The sequence below is a fragment of the Euprymna scolopes genome, chromosome 16, assembly GCF_053919585.1.
Source record: "Euprymna scolopes isolate OS-2025 chromosome 16, ASM5391958v1, whole genome shotgun sequence".
In the NCBI taxonomy this organism is placed as follows: Eukaryota; Metazoa; Mollusca; class Cephalopoda; order Sepiida; family Sepiolidae; genus Euprymna; species Euprymna scolopes.
Window position 1 is genome coordinate 143,470,544 of NC_136497.1, and position 20,156 is coordinate 143,490,699.

Consider the following 20,156-nt stretch of genomic DNA (forward strand, 5'->3'; position numbering starts at 1 on the left):
ATCTGCGACATTGAGTAAAAAAATTATAGACACACACACACACATATAGTCATACACATACAGTACTGTTTCGTTGTATCACAGCTCATCAATGCGGTTAGACAGGCAACTACCTATGCATATATATATATATATATATATATATATATATATATAATGTCCGTCCGTCGATTTCGATAAATACTACGAAACATCATTGATGATGCTATGATTTGCACATGAAATATTTTGTGGCAAGAGTTGTGCAATTTCAACCACACCTTCTCTGTTAAATATCAGTGGTAAGTAGAAATTATCTCTCTCTTTCTCTCTCTCATATATATATATATATATATATATATATATATATATATATATATATAGTAAATTCGAAGAACAACAGGATTGTAATTTAAAAAGCGAAGTGGGGCCTTTTTTTTATTTTATACCTTATAAAAAAAGATCGACTATAATTTTGTTTCTTTTTACATTATAGTCGATCTTTTTTATATAAGGTTTTAAAAAAAAAAATGCCCCACTTCGTCGCAACTCGCGATCGAGTTTCAATCCTAACTTGAGGTAGTTGTTGGTCTAGTCGCATCGATGAGCTGTGATACAGCGAAACAGTACTGTATTTGGATGACATATATATATATATATATATATATATATATATATATATATATATATAAAGCACTGTGGAATTTCCACGGTTAAGATAGTATATATGAACGATGAAAAATCTTTTTTCTTTTTTTATGTATAAAAAATCCAAAATAAACCTACATACCATACTGAAACATTTTATTCATAGAATAAACCTTGTTTTTTGTCAAAAAACAAAAACAAAACAAAACAAACATTCTCATCATTTTCATGTCATAGATATGCACACAGTAGAGGCGAAGTCATGTTCGAATATCGTCGTTGTGTGACCTCTATCCGCATGCATAAAAAGTGCAGATACATCTTTTGTTATTCCATGAAAAGATTTGCATTCTTCGACACAAGTAGAACCCCCAAGGGATGGTAGTGTAGGCTGGTGGCCTTATTTTATTTATTTATTTTTTTTTTACGCGTGTTTACGTTGTATTTTCAGCCAGATTCTTTTTTTTTTTTTTTTTTTTTTTTTTGCATTTTCACCAGATTGCCGCGGCACGAGGATCGCAACATCCTGCAACTTTCCTGCATTCGTGACTTCCATAGTGACATTTTAGGTCAGCATTACTTAAACAAACCATTCAGTGTTCGATCGACTTAGATGCATGCGCATCAAAAACTATGTTAGGGTTTAAGATTAAGGGGTTACGAAGAGAAAGAGAGGTGCATTAAATTAAAGAGAATGAGAGAGAGAGAGAGAGAGACATGCAAATAGAGAAAGAGAATGTGTAGCGTCGAGGTTTACACGACGTACAAAAGCAAAACGCATAAACGCGTTTGTACGCATATTTTTTGTGCATACATTATCTTAAATAATAATAATAATAATAATAATAATAATAATAATAATAATAATAAAAACAATTATATTTTGGATCAATCCGAAAACTTTCTGAATTTATTTGAAACTAGCTTGGGTGCCCGACGTTGCCCGGGTGTTTGGAGGTGTGTGTTGAGCAAAAAAAAAAAAAAAAAAAAAAGTGGTAGTAGGCAGGCAGACTCGAAACCGTACCGCAAAGGAGGAAAAGAACATGAAAAAAAAAAAAAATGACATCTTTGCTGATGCGTCCATCGCCAAACCAGAAGCGGCAAAGGTTTAAATTAAGGTTAGTCAATCAAAAAGAGGGGATTACTTTCGAAAATATTGGCGAAAACAGCGACCCCTCCCTGTAGAAAAGTGCTTAGTTGAGGGTGAAGGAATTAATGTTTTTGGCCAATTTTTTTATATTTGTTGTCCGAAGGGTCGAACTTCAAAACGATACCAAACTTGTGAAAATCCGTCGCATCTGTTGAAAGTTTTAGGCATACATACATACATTTGAACAGACAGATGAGATTTATATAATACACTAGCGGGGGTACCCGGCGTTGTCCGGGTGTTTCGAAGTGTGTGTAATCTTAAATCAAAAAGAAACACGGGGGGGGGGTAAAAAGTTTTGGTAAGTAGATAGGATCAAACCCAAAGCCCTGAGCCGAAGTTGGAAAATAAAATGTGAATAAAACATGATACGTTAACCGCTCGGCCAGCAAAAATGAGTTACTGAAAGACGTTTGAATTTATTTAAGTAAGAAGAGAATTGACAGGTGCCCGCACTTAATGACGTCAAGTGGATGTCTTAGAGTTAACATTTTGTGCGAGCGTTACGACGATGTAATCAATAGCTATTCAGCAGTTAACATTTTCTGCGGGACAGTTTTTAATGAGGTCAATAACCCGGTTTGTTTGTTTTTACCCAACTTTGGGGAAAACCAGTTTCCCCGTTTATTAGGGGAGTGTCTCGAACTGAAAGCAATCGTCTGATATGGTGATAAGCCGACATTGACCAAACGTTATATCGCTTTCTGAAGACCACTGGCCATTGGCCAGGGATTCGAATCTAGTTTCACTTTTTTATACCGAAAAACGAAAGCAACGCGGCGATCCAAAAATGTGGAATATTTAACGTTTCAAAGTCGGGCAAATCAAATAGACAGGCGATGCCTGTTGTTAAATCGTAGATATAATCATTCAGACAGCATATAAAAAGTTTTAAGAATGAACGAGCCCTCCCTCCCGAGAACCTCCCCCCCCCGAAAAAAAAAGCCTTTAGCGGACATAGACAAAAAGTGAACACACATGCACAAACACATTTTCGCTTTTATATATATACTAGTGGGTGGTACCCGGCGATGCCCGGGTGTCTTGAGGTAAATCAAAACTCGGGGAGGGGCGGGTTAAATAAAAAAAAAAAATTTTTTTGTAGGTAAGTATGAGAATCGAACCCGTACCCTTGAGTTCGAAATTAATGTGTGAAAAAAAAACAGGCGACGTTACCCATTAGGCCACCGCGACATACAACATACACAGGTTTGAATTTATTTATTGAACTATAAAAACCGGCGTGCGCAATAAAAGTTAACTCTGCTGCTTCCATTTGACCTAATTAAGAAGTCACGCAGTTGTTTACCCAAATTTTACTGTTTTTTTCCCCAACAGACCAGATTAAATAACAATTGTCTGATGTACAACATTGGTCAAAGCTGATTGCTTCTGGACATTTCCCGACGCAACAATGCCGAGGACTTGTTAACTTTGAATTAGTTTCGCTTTTTATACGAAAAAGCCTCATCAACATGCGAGGAGCCAAAATAGCAATAATTTTGTAAAAGTCGACGTAAATAAATCTAGATGCGACGCGCTTTCCCAAATCGTACATATTATTATTTAGGACCCATATAAACAGTTGTAAGTGATCGTAACGACCTCGGAACCATATGCGAGAAAAGCCTTTTGAAGACATACACAAAATGGTCACACACATTTTGCCTTTTATATATATAGATAGATGGGTCTTTCTGGAACTACCAAAATCCTTTAAAAGGAGCAGATTTTCTTTCAATAAACCAGTGAAACCCAATTGACCCGAGTCAACGGATTGGTGTTGCTGGCCCTTTCCCTTAGCAACACCTCTCTCCACTCATACGCACACGAACATTAACGAACACAAAAAATATCTATATAAACTGTATTCATTGAAATGTTACAATCTTTTTCACTGCACTCCAATTATAATACAATCACAAAAAAAAACCCACTAACTTTTATAAACAGTTTTCATTGAATTATGATTTATTTAATTGAACAGAGAAGTTTTGAATACGATTTTCCTGACCTCTGGCCCTGTCGGTAGGGCATTAGAATACGCTGAATGCCCCCCTGCAGAGGGTAAAAGTCCCTCAATGGGGGTCCTGGATATGACCTTAAACTATATCCAGTGGTGAGGCCCCAGCTTGTGGGCTTTGGGGAATGCGGAGCCACCCTTTAATTACCATTGCTCCCAGATTCACTCTGACCCAGAGTGGTAGTACCTGTTAGGGTCCCAACTATGGGTTAAATAGAAACCGACGTGAAAACAACAAATATACTCTATAAAAAAAATTTTTCTTCAAAATCTTTGGATTCGGCATTAAATAACCCGAACAGGGTTGATATGCCGTAAAACAAAAACAACCAACAACCAACCAACCAACCTGACCCCTGAAACACACGGCTCTTAATTAATCGATCCAAACTTCTTCTATTGTCTCAGCTAATGAACCTCCTTGTGTTTTACACAAACTCTAAAAATATCCATGAATATTCTACGGGACTTCCTATTGCTGTATTGCGGAATTCCTTTTTGCACTTTCACCAGATTTCTGTAGCAGGAGGGTCACAACATCCTGCAACGTTCTTGCATTCGTGACTTAAACCATTCAGTATTCAATCAACCTAGACGTACGCACATGAAAACTGCCATCACAATCATCATATTTGGTTTAATATCCATTTTCCTAGAACTGCCCACCTTTGGATCTCCATACTGCAAAGCTGCTTTCTAGTTGACTACAACATTGTCGTTTTCAAGTCACATGTAAACAAATTCTTGTTGAGTCATCCTCTTAAATAATCAAATTCTACCTAATTTCCACCACAACTGATCATGAAGGTGTTGTTTCACCGACCATCTGACACTTACTTAACCCTTATCCTTGAATGGCTGTGACCCGATGGGGACCGGGCGATGTCGAGTGACCTTGCTAGTCGACACGAATTCAGAGGAATTCGCACGGCTGAATTCTAATGATGATGACGGTTTGATGTTGTTTAAACAGAAATGTCTATGGGATTTTTTCAGAAAGAAAAAAACAAATAATTATTTTATTTCATGGCCGTTATATATCTGTTAACAACGAAAAGGTTGTTTTTAAAAACCTCTGTTGATAGGTATGAAGAATGGGGGTCAAGGGCAGGGGTCGCCGCCAAGCATATTTCGACTTGGGGTGACTAATCACGCCTAATTAGTAATAAGTAAAAGCCTCAGTGCAGGTGGGGTTGAGGTTTGGTAGAGATAAGCTCTAAGAGAAAGAAAGAAAGGTGTTTGTAACCACTCTCTGAAGGAGAGGTGGGGAAAAAGGGGTTAGGGTTAGAAAAAGGATTTCTAAGCAGAGGAGTCATAGCCAGCAAACCGAGCGGCTGGGCTTGTCCAGTGCTACCGATTTGGGGAGCCCTTCAGGGCCTGATGTTATGATGGGAACTAGCCTGTGTTAATGGGAACTCTGTGACTTTACTGGTCTGGTCTTACATCGTTCACTGCTATAGTCAGTCACCTCAATTTAGACAGTAGTTGTTATGAAGTAATGAAAACAATAAATAGTTTGTTACTGTTATAACCCGGAGTTCTGTTTGTTGTGGTGAGGACTCTTGATTTTTCAGCAACCCGCAAGGACCAGCGGAGTGATTGATGTACCCGGAGACTCTCTACACATGGAAAGAAAGACGATTCGATTGAAAGGAAAAGCGCCCCTCAATGAAAACACAGTGGGTAAGGATGATCAACAGGCCAACTTGTAACGAGACAAGGTACGATTAAAGAACACCTGCCACATTGGGTGGAATCCGACGAGGTTAAAGACGCCAGGTACCTGGTGTGGTTGGTGCCACATGGGTAACGTTATAAATGGTGCCGGATCGTATATCGTTATATGGCCTTCGGACCTTGATAAGTGGTGATAAGATTCTAATTCAAAGATCTTTGTAATATTATTATATAAAGAGAGATACATAAAATTAAAGAGAAAAAAGGGAGAGAGAGAGAGAGGGCTAAAAATATAACATAGCATGTATGGCACGCATGTGAGAAAATCAGCAGCAGCCGTAGGGTAGCTGACTGGCGAAAATAGCAGCAGCAGCCGTCTTAGTGGCATATGCAAAGTAAACAAGTGTGCATAGGCTGACATCATGGGAAGAAGAAGAAGAAGAAGAAGAAGAAGAAGAAGAAGAAGAAGAGAAAAGGGAAATAAAAACACAGCACATGGTCAAACAAAGAAAGTGATCAGATGTGTTTTGGCTCGTACGCGGCGAGAGAGAAAATGCGTTGTGTGGTTGAAAAAGCGGAAAAGCAGATGATAAAAAAAGACGGGTGTGAAAGAGCGTCTCAACAGACACATTCGACGCGTAAGTGATATTTTGAAACACAGTGAAGTCGGAAATTATTGAAATAAATGTTTTTTTTTTTTTTTTGCATTCATCTAAAAAAATTGCTGAGTCGTATTTTCATGTCTTTCATGCGACGGTACCAGACAACGTGCAGGTCTTAGTAGTTGAAATGTAACGATACAGTTAAAGTATAACGGCTACGTCACGTTACAAAAAAACAAAGGGAAGCAAGAAAAAGCAAAGAGAGAGAGAGAGAGAGAGAGAGAGAGAGACAGAGACAGAGACATACACATAGAGAAAGGGAAAAAGGCAAAAAAGGGGAGAGAAAGAGAAAGATGAAGTAAAATACTAAACAGTGATTCAAAATAATTTGTCAATGTGTATCCTCTGATGAAAAGTACCTATCTTTGAAAATCCTAGGATTAAGGATTTTTCTATACTATTTGCTGAAATTTTTGTTGGATTAATAAATATTGTAATTTATTCGATTTTTATTTTCATTATCAATTTTTCTTGTTTTTGTTTTAATTGCTTTGTATAGTTGTTACGGGGGAGGGGAGTTGCAGGCGGTGAAGGAGGTCGGTTGTCCGGGCTTTCCAAGATGACGTCAAAGGAAATTCGGTCAGATCCTGAATAGTATATTACGCTTTCTATTATCTCAATAGGTTTCCAATATAGAGATATTATTATCAGGTTTAGCGTTAGGGTTAATGTTAGGGTTTAAGATTAAGGGGTTAAAGAAAAAAGGGAGATATTTAAATCAAAGAGAAAACGAGAGAGACGAATAAAAACAAAAAGAGAGAAAGAGGGTGAAACAGAGAGGAAAGGAGCGAGAGAAGAAAGGGGAAACAAAACACTAAACAGTGATTCGAACCATTTTGCAAAGATGCCAAAAAAGATGGCTGCTTCGGAGAAGAAGCGCAAATGAGTGATGGAAGTGCCATTCCAAGTGAAGAAAGTGATAAATCGAAAAGTTACTTTCGATAAATGGCAATGCTCAAGAAATAAATTACAGCCGCAAGGAATTCTGGTAGAGAATCAATCAAAGGGAGGCAATCAAGTGCCAGAAATGTTTGGCGGTGGCAACAAACGTGACCTTGACTTTAATGACCTCGCTTCTCCCCCTCCCCTTCTACACTGTCAGTAGGCATTATTTCAGCCTTAATAACTGACAGTAAACCAAACCTCGGACAAAACTCACTGCTGTTGCTGCCCACCTGTTAAAGCCATTACTAGTGCGCCGTCCAGTCTTCGAGGTGGGGTGGAGGGGATTTCACCCACGTCTGTCGGTATCAAAATGCAAACGAGTACTGATATGATGAAGAAAATGGATCCATTCGAGCAGGGCATTTACCAATGAAAACGCCACCTCCAACTAAAAACGTAAGAGACAAGTGGATGGATATATATATATATATATATATATATATATATATATATATATATATATATATATATATTTATTCTGTGGAGCGTCCAGCCCTGCTTGATTGTTTGAATCTTGTTTTCGACGATCGGGCGATTCCAGCTTCCAGCTTTTAAAAAATGGATGCCAGGTATAATATATACACACACACACACACACACACACACACACACACACACACACACACACACACACACACACATATATATTCAAGTTTATGAGGGTTTTATGAAATATAAAAAAGATGTTGTTTTTTGTTTATATTTAATATTTTATTTTTATATTTCAAGCGGTCTTCCGCTACTGATCATTACATTTTGTGATCAAGAGCAGAGGAGCGCTTGAAATATAAAAATAACATATTAAATATAAAAAAAACAACATCGTTTTCATGCTTCATAAAACCCTCATAACCTTGAATATTACTATTCTAGAGTTATACATGAATATCTAAACATTATATAGTAGTAGTATTGTAGGAGTTAGACCTTTATACCGCTATTTTTAAGCCAGTCTGAGAAAGTGTCCTCAGATAAATGGGTTGTCGTATAGCCTTCTTCCAGTCGGGTGACTGGACAGTGTAGGATTAGGTGGTCTATGTCCTGGAGGGGTGGGTTTCCTTGCACTTTGGGCTGATTGGGGAGCTATTTGTCACCACCTCTGTTTGGTCACTGTAGTCCTGAAGTGTCTTGTTCTGATCTGGTTTGCAGCTACCCACTACTTCCTACTACATGTAACAAAACCCGGGAGGCACAAAGTTTGGAAGTATTGTTTCTCCATTCCTCCTTCCATGTCTCATTTGGGTTGAAATTTTTGATTTTGGAGTTGTAGAAAGTCTGCGAGTATATGAGCTTGGATTGGTAAGTCCCTGGTGTCCTCTTCGACGTTTTGAACCCATTTTTGAATTGCCTCTTCCATCCTTATGTGGAGTGGTGCAATGTAGCTTGCTACTGGTAGCCATTGTGTTGTGTTGACTTCAGACCTCCTGAGGTAATACACATGGGTTTCTCGGAGTTTTTTGTCAATTGATCCTATGTGTTGACTCTGAAACCATGCTAGGACACAGTATTCTGCGGCACTGTAGCAGAGTGCAACTGCTGTTGTTCTGAAGACGCTTTGGGAAGCTTTCATTGTGCTCTGGCTACTTTCTTTTGATTCTCTCTCCTCTGATCTTGAGCACGTGGTACAGTGGGGGAAGAGGTGGCTGGTTACTTTTAATGTATCTAAAACCATACTCCTATCTTTACATCATCAACGCTCTGATCCCCATCTGCCATCAATTGAAATGGATGGCTCTCATCTAGGGGAGGCCCCATGTTTTGATAAGCTTCTGAGCTTGACCGTTACTCCTGATCTGAAGTAGAACACGTACATTAAGTCTGTTGCCAAGGTCGCTGGGAAAATGGTGGGATCCTTCTACAGCTCCAGAAGATATCTCACTACTAATGCAATTCTCTATCTATATAAAAGCCAAGTACTGCTGCCACATCTGGGCAGTAGCTGCTAAAAACAGCATATCCTGCCTTGGCAGAGTACAAAATAGACTTTGTGGCTTAGTGGTGGATGCCCTTTTCTCTTCCCTGCAACCTCTCTCCCACAGAAAAGACGTTGCGAGCCTAGTATTAATATAAAATCAAGCCTGCTAGTATTCATATAAAATCAAGGAGTAAAAGTCAAGTTTACAAACCAAAAGTTACTGTAAACTTAAATTGTATATAAATATTAATGATTATATAGTAATCTCAACCAAATAAAAAAGCTCAATACAACCAAAATAGGAAATAGAGCTTGTCATAAAAGAACACAATTAAAGACGGGAAATTATAATTTACAAGGATTTATAGTTCGACAGGATACTCAAAAACGAATATCAAGACTTCCATAATCTGCGGAGTTTCAAAGAATGCATTCCTTCAATCGGGGGACAGATTATAGGAAAATAATTGTTATAGTGAAACTATAAATTTGCTGATACTAGATGAAAGCTAATCATACTTCCACAAAAATAGTATTATAACTCAGAATATGACTTATGTGAGCATTAATTTGCCTTTGATCAATTTGCCTTGTGGACCTGATCACTGCATATCCTTTCACTTGAATTTTTCATTTCATAATTTTTTTTACATTTTTATGCATATATAATTAGTTTTCATAGGATGTAGTTTCAATTTATGCTAGTATTAGCAAGTTCTTAGTTTGGCTATAATAATTTTGTTAATCTCTTTCCTCTGATGAAAAGAACATATTCTTTGAAACTTTGTGGATTAAAGAATTCTTAATATTTCTTTTGGGGTATACTAGTGAATAACAAATTCTTGTAAATTATCATTTATAGTCTTTGTGCTCTCTCTTTCTCATATATATATATATATATATATATATATATATATATATATATATATATATATATATATTAGTTGGTTGGTTGTTTTTGTTTTACGGCATATCAACCATTTTCGGGTTATTTAATGCCGAATCCAAAGATTTTGAAGAAAAATTTTTTTAATAGAATATATTTGTTGTTTTCACATCGGTTTCTATTTAACTCATAGTTGGGACCCTAACAGGTACTACCACTCTGGGTCAGAGTGGACTTGGGAGCAATGGTAATTAAAGGGTGGCTCCACACTCCCCAAAGCCCACAAGCTGGGGCCTCACCACTGGATATAGTTTAAGGTCATATCCAGGACCCCCATTGAGGGACTTTTACCCTCTGCAGGGGGGCAGTCAGCGTATTCTAATGCCCCACCGACAGGGCCTATATATATATATATATATATATATATATATATATATATATTGACTGAATGACAAAAGTCTATATTCCAAAGTTCATGATGTTGATCATCTTATAATTTATTCCTTTAAATCAGTTGACATTTACAATTCTTGACAGCATCTGTTTCGTAGTGCAAAACAAATCACTTAATTATTATATCAACCAGTGAATCTATTTTGCCCTTAACTCATCAGAAAAAATAGCAACAATCAATCTGTCAAAAGGAGATAAAGTGCGTTTTGACATGATTAAAAATCATTCATTCATTATATTGCTGTGTAATTACATTGAGCTTCATAAATAAGGAAATAAAGTATATTTTCATAGAAATATATATATATATATATATATATATATATATATATATATATATATATATATGTAGTGGTCATCTGTGGCCAGCCTTCCTCAACTACTTTACTGTTTGACCTCAGTTTCTTTCGGGGGAAATCTCAATGTCTTTGGTGAGGAAAATGTCAATCATATCAGCGACACATGTTACAAGTATTATCTCAAAGCGGATACGTGGACAGAACTTCCTTCCATGTCGACTCCAAGAGCATCTGTGGCAGCATTGGTGATAAAAATAAAATCTATATTATTGGTGAGAATCCTATTGTTAGTAAGAAATGGCGTTGTGAATTCATTCCGGGACACTGTGGCAGTTCTATCGATATCTTTGATCCAGGTACAGGGACGTAGACTGCTGGTTCAGAGCTTCTGAACTGCTACTTAATGGATAAATACATCCCTGAAGAAATGAGTTTTTCCTAATGTGTGTGACTTCTATTATACTAGCAGAGGGTCCCCTGCATTGCCCGGGTGTGTGAAGGTATAGTAAAGAACCCGGGGCGGGAGATTAAAAAAGTGATAGTAGCAGGTGGTTAGGGTTCACAAAACAACAGTAGGCAGTTTGGGTGGAGAGAGGTGTCTAAAAAAAAAATGTGGTAGTAGGCAGCCAAGCTTAAACCCGTAATGCGAAGGAGGAAAAAAAAACAAACTAACGTCTTAGCTGAGGTCTCTATCGCACAACCGGAAGTGAAGACAGTTGAAATTAAGTGTAGCCAATCCAATGGAGAGACGATGACTTGCAAAAATGTTGGCAAAAAAAGCGACCCCTCCTTGTAAAAAATGGGTTGAGGGTAAAGGAATGAATGTTTTTGGCCAATTTTTCGATATTTGTCGTCCGAGACATCAAGCTTCAAAACGATACTAATCTTGTGAAACACACACATATTTCGCCTTTTATATTTTTTATTATTATTTTATGTATCTACATAAAATTTATGCCAATATTTTCAGTATTATTATTTTATGCATCTACATAAAATTTTATGTAAATATTTTCAGTATTATTAGTCGCGTGCAAGCGACTCTATAAGTCGGTCTGTCCGTAACACTTTTGTGCTTGGCCTTTTTGGTTAAGATCAAAGGTCTGTTGTTAATAGATGCTGTTCTTAGCTTTTTAAGGTTTTCTTGGCCTTTTGGCCAGGATCAAAGTGTAGTATCTGTTCATACTACATGCTGTACATATCGTGATATAAAGTGGGGGATCACTTTTCTCAATCAATTTAATGTAAAATGATTACCCACTTTACAATAAAATCAACAGTAAGTTTTTTGACAGGGCAAAGTCGCGTTCGAAATGAATGTTTCTGGTTAGAGCACAACTGAACCATGATACTTTGCATTTGAAACTTTAATTCAAGCCATTATATAAAATTTTTTTTATAAAATCATCAGTAGTTTCTTTGATAAGACAGGGGCGCGTTCAAAATGAATGTTTCTGTTTAAGGTACAATTTAGAACCAACCATAATACTTGACTTTTGAATTTTGAACTTTTTAATTCAAGCCATTATATAAAAATATTCTTATAAAATCAACAGTAGGTTCTCCGCAGTGCAATGTAGACTATAATGCATTATGGACTAAGTTGTTGTAGGGAGGCATGTGAAATTTCCTCCCGGTGCACCTCCGTGGGTTCCCAACTAAAGCAGATAATCAATGGATTTGATTGAATAATGAGCGATTTTAATGATTTCGATAAGAAACGTATTGTATAGAACATTTGTTAATCATCATCATTCAATCCGGGGCAATGTCGGGCATCCCTGCTCGTAAAACATATAATTTTTTTTTTTTGGCATAGGGGGATCTTTGAGACAGATAATTTATTTTAAAGGCTACACAAGGATAAAAAGGTTGAAACATGTTTTACACACGTGTCGACGCATCAAAAAAATTTAAACGAATTTTTTTTTTTTTTCGTCTAGCCAAAATCACTATCAATAAATTCCTTCACTCTCTATCGTTGTCGAAACCTAAACACGGTCCATGTTTAGGTTTCGACAACGATAGAGAGTGAGGGAATTTAAGTGTATCAGAATTTTTGTAGGAATTTTTGACACCCCTAACACGAAACTGCGAATAAAATATAAAAAAACTCGTAATTTCTCTTTTAAAAGAGGGTTGTTTATTTTCTTTATGGATTATACTTCCAAAATAAACTATTAAAGTTGTTTTAAAAGTAATAGAAATATTTTTTTTAAAAATAGTAATGAAATTAATTGAATTTTACGAGTTCAATATTTTTCAATTTTTAAACTTTAAAAATCTATCAAAATTTTTCTATTGATTCTATTTTTACGATATTTTCAGGGTCAATGTGAAATTTTATGCTCTTTCCAATAAACCGAATATAATATTTTAGACAAACTTTTTTTTTAAATTCACGCCCCCCTATTTTAAAATGTCTATTAAAAAGTAAATAATTAATTTATGTGCCAAAGTTTTATATATCACAAATTAAAGATAAAAGATTAATAAATAATATATTCTAAGTTAAAACAACAAAAAAAAAAAACAGTTTTTTGGAAATTTACCTGCAAAGTCCGAAATTTAAAACCTTTATTCTTTTTTTTAAAACCACGTTGTTTGTATTTTTATTTTAATGAAACCTTGGTCCTTGCCCCCTTAATCGAAAAAAAAATTAGGGGTTGAATTACATTTTTCGAGTAGTTATAAGCTTGGAAAGACAGAGGGTCGAATTAATTCACGCCCCCCCCCATTTTGAAATGTCTATTAAAAAGTAAATAATTAATTTATGTGCCAAAGTTTTATATATCACAAATTAAAGATAAAAGATCAATAAATGATATATTCTAATTTAAAACAACAACAAAAAAGACCAGTTTTTTGGAAATTTACCTGCAAAGTTCGTAGTTTAAAACCTTTTTTTTTTTTAAAGCCACGTTGTTTGTATTTTTTTTTTTTTAATGAAACCTTGGTCTTTGCTTCTTTAATTGAAAAAAAAATATTAGGATTTGAATTACATTTTTCGAGTAGTTATAAACTTGGAAAGACAGAGGGTCGAATTATTCAATATTTTTCACGAAGTTTCTGACACACCTAAAACATGGATTCTATGAACAAATCTTCTTCCCTAGAACTGCCCCCCGCCCTATGGAACTCTGTTCCGCTAGTCTGCTTTCCAGCTGACTACAATACCATTATCTTCAAGTCCAACGTAACAAATTCTTGTTCAGCCGTACTCGTAAATGATCTAATTATACCAAATTACTTCTACAAACGATTATTACGCAACTGCCTCAATAACTACAATGCACACATTCACCCTTATGCTCGAATTGCCTCCGGGTCTTTATATGTGGTAACTCCTTTGTAAAAAAAAAAAAAAAAAAAAAAAAAAAATTAAGAGGGGGTGGAGCGACCCGCTAACTGTGCCAAGATTTCAGCCGAAAAAAAGTGTAAAAATACGTTGAATCCGTTGTTTATTCCACAAATAGCGAAACATGAGAAGACAAACAATTAAAAATGACAATAATTCGAGCGAACAAGTGCCCCCCTAACCAACCGATACTTCATCTTGGCCGTCAGCATCAGCATTACCCCACCCCTCCACACACTTCGCTAGATTGTAGGGGCGGGGAGAGTTGGTGAAATTGATTTTTCGTTTGAACAAAATTAACGCAGACAAAACGATAGTCTTCTCGTTGAATAACGACTCCCGAAACCGAAGTCTTATCGACTACTTGTTTGTTTCAGTTGTAAAGATCCTGTTTCTTTCTATAAATAAATATAGGGTGGAACAGGCGCTAATGTAAAAGTTGGGATATATATATATATATATATATATATATATATATATATATATATATATATATATATATATATATATATATATATATATATATATATTCAAGCACGTCCGATTGAATGCAGTAGAGTTATTCTTCTTTTCGATTTTTTTTGGATATCTTTTGAAGTCGCCGAGCGCCAGCGGTCATTTTTATTTTAGCTGGCGTGTTGTATATTATGGCGCCCAAAAAGTTGTTTAGCCATATTCTTCTCAAGTGAAATCAAAAATAAAAATAATTCGCCCCTACCCATCCTGCACCCACCTTTATAACAAAAAAAAGAAAAAAAAAGGAAACTATAAATACACCAAGCTGTCTAGCTGAAATCACTATCAATAATTTCCCCCACTCTTTATCTGTGCCTAAATTAAAGCATAGACTCCATGAACAAAGCTTATTTCTCAGAAGTTCACGCCTGTGGAACTCTCTTCCGTTTGCCTGTTTTCTAGCTAACTACAACTTGGTTGTCTTCAAGTCCAACATAAACAAATTCTTGATGAACCGCCCCCTTAAGTAATCCAATCTACCAAATTTCCATTACTAATGATTACTACGATATTATCCCATTGATTACTGTACACTCAATAACTTTTATCCTCGAGTGGCCTCTGGGCCTTGATAAGAGTTGACTCTTATGTAAAAAAAAAAAAAAAAAAAAAAAACCTGGAAGAAAAAGAAAAAGATGATAACAACAACAATCGCTCCTGGCGACGATCGGATTCACCGATAGAAAGCGCTTTAAAAGAATATGGTTGAACAACTTTTGGGCGCCATAATATAGCATATACCAGCTGAAATAAAAAAGGCCCCTCGGCGACTTTAAAAGATATCCAAAAGAATTGGAAAAGAGAATAAATCTGTCGTGTTCAATCAGACGTGCTTAAATAATGACTTGCTGCCAATATATATATATATATATATATATATATATATATATATATATATATATATATATATATACATACTTGTTTATTGTTATATAAACATGCCTACATCCCGCTGCTACAAACAGCCACTTGTTTTAATCAAACAACAGATATCATCAGGCAGCGACTTGACTATTCGAATGTTCAATGAATCAAACAACAGATATCATCAGGCAGCGACTTGACTATTCAAATGTTCAATGAATAATTGAATTGAACATTTGAATAGTCAAGTCGCTGCCTGATGATATCTGTTGTTTGATTGAAACAAGTGGTTGTTTATAGCAGCGGGATGTAAACATGTTTATATAACAATAAACAAGTATTATCAGCTCTTTTTATTGAGCACTATCTAACAACCTCGTTGAATTCACTAGTCCATTACTTTTGAATAAAAAAACCCGAGTATATATATATATATATATATATATATATATATATATATATATATATATATATATATATATATAAAACATCCGTATTGGAACGTGGACGTTGCGCTTTACTTTAGTAATCCATAAAAATAAAACTGCAAAGAAATAAAGAAATAAACAAATAAATAAAAATCCGGGTCGGTATTTTTACTTTTTTAATTAAATTTTTTTTTATTACAGTTATAATTGTTTCGGCACCATTTAAAAGTTATAGTTATAATTGTTTCGGCACCATTTAAAAGTTATAGTTATAATTGTTTCGGCACCATTTAAAAGTTATAGTTATAATTGTTTCGGCACCATTTAAAAGTTATAGTTATAATTGTTTCGGCACCATTTAAAAGTTATAGTTATAATTGTTTCGGCACCATTTAAAAGTCTCTCGCCGTCATCCATTTCTCCCGGTGTACACCTTTCTTCTCCAACTCTACATCGGCCACAATCAGCCTTTCTCGCCTTCGTTTTACGCGCCCATTTTCTTCGACGTCCACCTTCTTTCTCTCCGCCCGCACGCCAGCCATTTCTCGCCTGCGTCTTTACACATCCATTCTCTTTGACGTCGACTTATTTCTCCGCCGAGCACGTACTGTATCTTTTTTTCCCCCCTTTTTTCCTTCTTCTCGCGCACATTTCCTAATTTGCATGTGCGTGTTTTTCGGTGACTGCTGCTAATCTCTCCGCAAGCCAGCCATTCTTCGCTGCCGCCGACATCTTCCCACGAACTCATATGTACTATGTTTCAGTATTATTTGGATTCTTCGGACTACTGTTCTCTCATCTTTAGTGTCATTTTCACAACGTTTCGGTCGATGTAACTTTCGACCTTCTTCAGGTGTATCTTGTTGAACTCGAGAATGGGGGTGCTTGTCAGGTTTTAAAATACGCTTAAATATGATATTTTAATTCATGCAGATTGCATATTTATTCTTACAGAACCATTTCTCTATTGATTATTATATTGTACCTAATCTATAAGTAGTAATTTCAAAAGTTAAAAAAAAAAATGACTGAGATGTCATCAGCTAGAATCGAAACCAAAACATCTCACACTCCAGCCGCATCTCCTACTGATGTAGCTATTGAGAGATAGGTAATAAAGATATAATATCAAACAACTTGAAGAAATGAACTGAATTTGGGCCTGCATAGAATGAAGTAAAACTATGTTGGCCAGTTGAAATGAAGTTTGCATTTCAACTTGCTTATATGTCTGTGCACGTTATTCATCCATCCAAACAAAGATTTTACTCGTTATAAATAATCCTTGGTATATGATTACTATTTCCTCTTAATTTCAGTGTTATGCGATCAGTAGCTTAAGAGTTTATCGGTTAAATATTTACATACAGACAAACTGGCATACATTCACTTATTTATATGGATTTTAAAAGTTAATATATTGTTTTTTAGACATAAACCAGGATTTCCCAACGGGGTCTGTATCGCCCACCAGGGGAGGGGGGGCGTTACAAGACTTCAAGTGGGCGATGGCCAAATTTATCATATAAGGGGTCCCTGATATTCTTTAGGAGGGAGCGGTAAAAAACTGAGAGCTCTAGTAACATTACTAGGTGTTTCTCAACCCATTTTCTTTGGGATTAACAATTCATGCGGAAATTGATTGCACTAGGCTTATTTTTAATTGGAAAAATTAATTCAACAATCAAACCCTGTAATGTTGGCAAAACTTTATGAATATTCAATTATTTATTTTCATTTTAATTATGTACTACACATTATTATGTATGGGTGCATGGAGGGGGGCGGTAGTAGGTGTCTGAGTGTTCTAGAGGGGCGTTTGCTGAAAAGGGTTGGGAAACCCTGATACAAATTGACCTTCCACCACCAGAAAAAATACCCTCACATATAGAATCTCTACTAAATTCACTCTGTGTGTTCCTTCCTCATAGATTCTGAAACGGCTGAGCCTATCTTTTGCAAATTTCACAAAAAGCCAATTTATATATCTGGCAGTGTTCTTAGATATGTTTTGTACAGAAATTTATCCAATAAGTATCGAAAATCAAAAAAATCCGATCTTAAAAATACTCTTTCTTTCTGAAAGATAAAAAAGAATTTTTACATGGGAATATTTTACGTTACACCGGCCAAGGGAGATAATAAAATCTCAGCAAATCATTTCTTAAAAAAAAAAAACGGACCAGCCCCCCCCCCCCGAATTATTGTCATCTGGAGATACAGATCAGTGGTAGCACATTCGACTACAGATCGAATGATCCCAGTTCAAGCCTGGGTGTACCTCACCATTCTATTTTTTTTTTTTTTTATTATTAATGAGTTCAATTTACAATAAAAGAAGAGGTACAATTAAAAATCACCACAAATCATTTCTTTGTTTACATATTTTAAAACGAAACATTAATCAGAAGTGACGTTTCCAGGGCATTCATCGTCAAGCCCAAATATCAGCTGACGTGATATTGTAAACAAACACAGACGGAATTTGATGAATGATATTGTCATTATTATTTATTTATTTTTTGCGAATTAATCCACCAAGCAAATTATTCCTCGTAATATATAATAATCAATAGAAGATTGATTCTATTATAATACATCTGTAATCCGTTTGAATTAAAATATCATGTTTAAGCGTATTGTACGACCGGGCAACATGGGCGTCCAGCTAGTTGATAACTTCATAATACAACCATATTTGGCCTTTTGGTCAAGATCAAAGTGTAGTATCTGTTCTTCAGATGCTGCACTTCCATTTCTTGTTCTCTTTCGGTGGAGGAGAAATCCTTCACGACCGAGACAATTTTTATTTTTGTACCTTTTCTCCACGTTAAAAAACGACCCTGGTGTCTAACTCTGTCCCGTGGGGAGGCATAATAAATAGGTACAACCATATTTGGTTCAATTAACTGTAAGTCTTCTGCCTAACTTGTTCACTCCGTTTAACTTATAAATGTGCAACATTTTTTTATGCAGGGACATTTTATAAACTCTCACTAGTAGGAAGTTTGACTTGGAATAAATTTACGTACCTTAACCTCCCTAGTCTTATTTTTTTTTTTATGACATCAAAACAGAAACTTGGTGGACAATTACAATTGAAAAAAATATAGCAAATATTTTGAATAAAAGAAATAAAAAATATTCTTACCAGTCATCAGAAAATTTCTTAAAACTCACCTGAAATTAAAAAAAAAAAAAAGAAGGATTTGTTATTAATTATAGAAATAATTTATGCATACAAATTAATCAAAAAATATAAAAAAAATAAATAATAGCAAATCATATATGAAAAAAGTACATAAAATCATAAAAAAAAAAACAGACACCTCAAAAGCATGTCGACCTGATCTCAACCCAGCAGTACTATTAAAGAAAATGCTCTTCTAAGGTTGCTCCAGTTCTCTCCAACCTTTTCAACAAATGCCTTAACGAATCTTGTTTTTCTGACTGCTGGAAAACTGCTTCTGCGGTATCAGTTTACAAGAATTCTGGCAAAAGAACTGAACCATTAAATTATCGCCTCATTAGCCGACTTCCTCTTTTTGCCAAAATATTTGAGTTCATAATTAATTGAGCTCTAGTCCACCACTTTACAGTTGCTAAACTTCTGTCCGATCAACAATAGGGATTTAGGCAAGCCTGTTCTACTGCAGATATTCTAACTGTAATCTCTGAACGTATATACCATACACTGGACAAAGCAGGGGAGGGTAGAGCAGTAGCCCAAGATATATCTAAGGTTTTTGACAGGATATGGCACGATAGTCTTCTCATGAAAATCAAATCCTATGGTATTACTGGAAGAATACTTAACATAATTAAATATTTCTTAAATAAGAGAAGAATCCAGGTTGTCCTCGATGGTCATACGTCCAAACAATATGATATAAATGCGGGTGTACTTCAGGGGTCGCTCATTGGACCTTTATTATTCCTGATATTCATAAATGACCTCCCTGATAAAATTGTCTCTGAGATGGGCATATTTGCTGACGACACCACACTCTATAACAGGCATGAGGGGAACACAAATGAACATGTATACAAGGCAATGGGGGAAACCCCAGAGGAAGACCTCCAATCCGTAGTGGAATGGGGACAAAAATGGATGATAATGTTCTATGCTGCCAAGACTAAGCTCGTTTAATTTAATAATTTCAAGAAACCTCAACCATTAATAGCTATGGCTAATGATGTACTACGTAAAAGTACTTCGTTCAAACCTCTCGATTTAATGCTCACAAGGAACATGAGTAGGAACAGATACAGCGAGAGCATTGCTACAGTTGCTGCGAAGAAGGTGAACTCTCTCTACTGTGCTAGAAAATTACTTACGCCTGAAAGTATCCT

At 35.7% G+C, this 20,156-nt stretch overlaps 1 protein-coding gene across 5 annotated transcripts in view; it reads right to left on the reverse strand.

The window, feature by feature from the left end:
- The window catches only part of LOC145296137 (alpha-(1,6)-fucosyltransferase-like), an 884,509-nt gene that overhangs the window by 556,560 nt on the left and 307,793 nt on the right, over positions 1-20,156 (reverse strand). Inside the window, exon 2 of one of the 5 annotated variants that reach the window (XM_080142300.1) lies at positions 18,955-18,983. The exons of the other annotated variants lie outside the window; for them this stretch is intronic. The gene's annotated coding sequence lies outside the window, so the exon portion shown is untranslated. The remainder of the gene's footprint in view (positions 1-18,954; positions 18,984-20,156) is intronic. 5 annotated transcript variants of the gene reach the window in all.